Below are 5000 nucleotides of genomic sequence, written 5' to 3' on the forward strand. Positions count from 1 at the left end.
CACACACACACACACACACACACACACATACACACACACACACACTGTCTCTCTCTTCTTTTCTCTCTGTATCCTTCTCTATATATAATGAAAAATGAGACATGCTTAATGTTCTGTAGCATTAAAGGAATATGTCAGCATTTAAAAAAATCACTGTTTTTTTTAAAACTTACTTAACAAATAAATTTGATTGGGTATATTCATATTATAAATCATTTAATGGCCAAACTGACGTGCTAAAGTAATACAAAATTAGTAGGCCTCAATAAGAACTGGTCAGATAACAGAACCTAAAATTAGAAAAAAGCATGACAAGGCAGCTTTTAGTTACCATGCTACCCACAGCTGGAATAAACTCATAGGTGAAAATCTCAGAGGTACCCAAAACTTTACTACTTTTAAATCTACACTGCAAACATTCCTGTTCTCAAACTTCAATTATAATACTATCAAACTTAAATTATAAGTGTGCAGAGAGAAGGAGAAACTCAAAAGATCTCTAAGGATTGCACTGGTGAGATGGAAGTAACGTTTAGTAGAAAACAAGGCAAATCACAAACACCAAAAATACCAAAAGAGAACAAACTGAATCCAGAGTTGTTAAGCAAAGGCAAACGTTCACAGAAAAATGGCTAAAATCAATACTACAAACCAAATTCATAAAACCTCCCCCCAGATTTAATGTGATGTTAAAGGGCCAATGTGTAATATTGACATCAAGTGTGTAAAATGAACACTTCAGTTCCAAATTCAAAACATTGGAGAGTTTTCAGCCATCACCCCTCTTCCTCACGCTCCAAACTTGCCAAGTTGAGGACAATGAATCTACATGAACAAACACGAGACAAGCTCAACATGAAACTTTGACAATGGCAAGTGACAATGAGTCCTACACTTTCAGTTTATCAGCTAATGTATATGTTTGCAATGTTTTTTATTGTTTACAAATTATAAACCAGCTCATGTGGATTTTGAAATAACTCTGTCAATGTTAGTTGCATGACTGGTTATGTACAGTAGCCAAAACTAAGCCTGTTATCATAAAAAAAAGCCCACTGCTTCAGGTATTAAGTGCGCCCACCCATGTCAAATGAAGCCATAATCATCCTACTTACACAGAAAATTGTACATTGTTTCTCTAAAATATGTACCTAGTGATCTACCTAATTTTGAACACATCCATTGATTCAGTCACAAAACTGAATAAACTATTTGGTTTTAATTGTATATGATATAATTATATATTATAGCTAAATAGCTAGTAGCTAGGGATGGGCATGAGTAATGTTACTTGATTTGGATGTCAGAATTAATTCAATGTATATAAATTGCATTTGTAAATTGAATTAATTTACAGTCAAACCTGCAGTTTCTGTCATTCATTTCTGTCACAGTGGTTGTTGCTGAGGTAGTAAACAGCTGTGGCCTGTCTGCTCCTCAGGTGTGACTCATAGCAGTTAATGTTTGCATGTGTTAGTCTGATGGCATTAGTCAGCACTAGTTGGGGTCACTTCTCCAGCTGTGTCTCAAATACTCGCTGCACTTGATAATGCACACGGACCACAGAGTATGAATAAAAGTACTCTAATGTTGACTTAAAATGCCCATCTCTACTAGTAGCAATGATAAATTATTCAATGCTTACCTGTTCAGGAGAAAATTTGCTAAATCAGCATGAGGTTCTTCTTGGCTCCAAGTTGTCTCCATCTTTCAAATGCATCACCAGTATTTGCATTTTACTACATGTTTGCTGATGGAGCTTTTTAGAAGGATGGTGAGACTTTTTAGGTCAGGTTAGAATCTAACATTAACTCTGTTGATCCAGTTTGTTTGCTTGCTTTCATGGCTGCAGCGCACTGTGTTTGCCGGCCAATTTGTTTCATATCTGGCAACCAAGGGTGTCCAAATGGCACTGGGAAATAGGCAGTGGGTAGGATAACAGGTCTAAACACAAACGGGACTTACTGCTCCTTAATGGAAATTACAAAGGAGAACATACTGCATATGATTCAGCATGTGTAAACTAATACTGTTATCACAGAAACCTGTGTTTCAATTTAGCATGTTTCCTTAATCTTTGATGTCATTTGTCATGGTAATTTTATGATTTAGTACAGTAAATATATTAAATATTGTTCCTTTAACAACAAATAGCACATGGTAACATGTTCCCTCATTCATAATGTTGATTGCTGACAAATTTACTGACTGCGTAAAACAAGGTGCTACTGCATTGTGTGCATATGAAGTTCATAAAAGAATACCACAGCAGAAAAAAACCCTGAACCTGTCAATTTGTAAATGCTAAGAAGCTGACTTGGATTGGATCATAGTTTTTCTAAAAATGTTTGTTTAAAACATACATTTTTGGTCTGTTTAGAGTTAGTATAAGTATTTTGCCAAAGGAAATGCAAATTTAGGTAATGGAGAGGAAGAAACTATGAACAGATATGGACTGAGGAGACATAACATTTTGCTGCTCTGCCATGATTTAGGAATACTGTCATCAACTGAGCACAACCTTGCAGTTTCAGTCTTGCAATGCATTACCTTTTTACGTAACGAGCAGTTTTCAGCATACTACTGGTCTCCTAGGATTAGTCTGTCATTTTGGGGAGGGTCTGTAATATGCATGGCCTCATTTACATGTTGATTTTCATTGGCTTTCACCTAGGGCACAGGTGAATTTAGTATATTGGTAAGTTGACATCAGTGTGCTAATTATTGCAACAGGAACTTTATGAATTAGAATTAAATATGGTGTCACAGTTTATCATTTACCTATTAGCCTGATAGTATACAGGCTGCATGAGCTTCCCTTAGGCCTGCAGTCATCGTCAAATTCAGAAGAAAGTTATAATGGAACAGGCTATAATGATTTCATGACAATTTTTTTAGAATTACAATCTGACAGCAATTGTTGGATGAAGTACAAAGACTTAAGAAATGCTCTGCCTCTCTGCTCTGTCTCCGCTCCCTTGCTCTGTCTCTCTCTTGCTCTCTCTATCCCTCTGTATGTCTCTCTCTCTTGCTCTGTCTATCTCTTGCTCTCTCCTCTCCCTTGCTCTCTGTCTCTTTTGCTCTGTCTCTCTCTTGCTCTCTCTATCCTTCTGTATGTCTCTCTCTCGCGCTCTCTATCTCTCTGTATCTCTCTCTCTTGCGCTGTCTCTCTCTCTCTCTCGTGCTTTCTGTCTCTCTTGCTCTCAATTTTCAATTCAGTAAGCTTTATTAGCATGACCATATGCAGTAACAATTTTGCCAAGCAGTATTACAGTAAAACCACATGAATGAACCTCTGCAATTAAGGAAATTAAGAATTCTCTGCTCTCTGGGCAGCCATGATTTCTTATATCAGCCAGTCTGGATGGCCAGGCTGTGTTCACTGAGTCTGTACTTTGTCAGTGTGGTTCTGTGTTTAATATCACTGTGAACAGGTAGTCTGCTACAGTGTCCTGTCCTTTTAAGGCCAGATAGCACTGCATTTTGCTTTGTGCTTGTGTTTGTGTGTTCCAGTGGGTGATATAGTTTTGTTTTTGAAGTGTTACAATTTGGTTTGGTCTGATTGTTTGCATTTCAGACTGGTCCTGGTGTGTAACAATGTTAGTGTTAATGCTAATATCAGTATTACGACCAGCTGTATGAGGAGAATCTTTTTTTCTGCTCAGTTCTTGTTCTCTCTCTGTCTGTCTGTCTGTCTGTCTCTCCCTCTTGCTCTCTATGTGTCTCAGTGTTCTTTGCTAGGTCAAAAAACTGACAGCCAGGATAACAGTTCTGACCCAATCCAGACTTCGACAGACATGTAGACCTACAGACAGTGTTGTGTGGATTAGGAACATAAGCATTCATGCATGCAGTATGGAAAGGTACTGAGACTGCAATTGCATGACTCATACTTGTTAAAATGGCATACTTGAAGTGAAAGCTCAGGGTTATTCTGGTTTGTTACATACTTTTTCTGTTTCTATGACGAAATTCCCCCTTTCCCGCTTTATCATTTATTGAGTTAGACAGCTGAAAGACAGGTTTGAGGTCAATTCCATTTCAGTTCATCCTACTGAAATGCAGTTATGCCTTAATGGTTGACAAGTTGACATTCAATTGATAATTGCAATTAACTGATTTTTTAAAAGATAATTAATTTACCTTTTTAAAGATTTTTTATCTGCTGAACTGATGGATTACATCTTAGCTCAGCCTTTGGTCCTACATTATGGATATGCTGAGTAAGTAGTGGTTCTGTGGAGGTTATTCCCTGCAGTCTGTATCAATTCCCTCCACTCTACCAATCAGTGTCAGGCTTACACAGACCTAGAGAATTCATCATAAAGTTCCATAGGAAGGGAATTGTTCCTGCTTCTTCCTCACGAAACGTAATTATTTTATATTGGAATGGGTATTGGTGATTCAATGATAACTTGCATAACTTTGAAAATACCTGTCAGTCACATGCACTTTGTGGTTTAATATTTTTTCAGCTAAGTGTGCCACATCCTTGCTTCTGCAATTTGGCTTTAGAGCCCGTAAATTAAGCGTTGCTGTGAAGGAGTTATCAGATATAGCTGAAAGGGCTACTCAGTGGTTGTGGATAAGGAGAGCACAGACTAGTTGGATAAATGCACTCTAAAGGTGGAATGGCTGAGGGGTTTGGAGTTTTAGGAACATGGAGGTGAGTGGGGTGTTGAGTCATTGTGTATTGTGGTAGATCCAGAGAGAACCGATGGCACTGAGCATGCATTAATGATGCCAGTGGTCTTAGTTACCAGGGAGGCCAAGATGTATCTGTGTTGAGGAAAGCTGTGTTGGGGACAGCTTGCTGAAGTATCAGGTAAAATCCATCGGGAACTGGTGGCACTGAGTTAAGGCTGGGTACGGCTTTGGCTGCTGGGGAGGCCTATATAGATTTTACAGGTAAGGAAGTGACTGGCTGTGTGGGGGCAGCAGAGTTGTGTGTGCTATTGGCATAAAGCATAAAGTCCATATGAAAGTGAGCATGTATCGGT

General features: G+C 38.3%; 1 protein-coding gene across 2 annotated transcripts in view; it reads left to right on the forward strand.

Annotated features, from left to right (window-relative positions):
• ptprdb (protein tyrosine phosphatase receptor type Db) overlaps window positions 1-5000 on the forward strand; it is a 63883-nt gene that overhangs the window by 2745 nt on the left and 56138 nt on the right. The gene's annotated exons all lie outside the window — the stretch shown is intronic.

Source organism: Electrophorus electricus, chromosome 5 (genome assembly GCF_041902795.1).
Source record: "Electrophorus electricus isolate QZ-2024a chromosome 5, ASM4190279v1, whole genome shotgun sequence".
Classification (NCBI taxonomy): Eukaryota; Metazoa; Chordata; class Actinopteri; order Gymnotiformes; family Gymnotidae; genus Electrophorus; species Electrophorus electricus.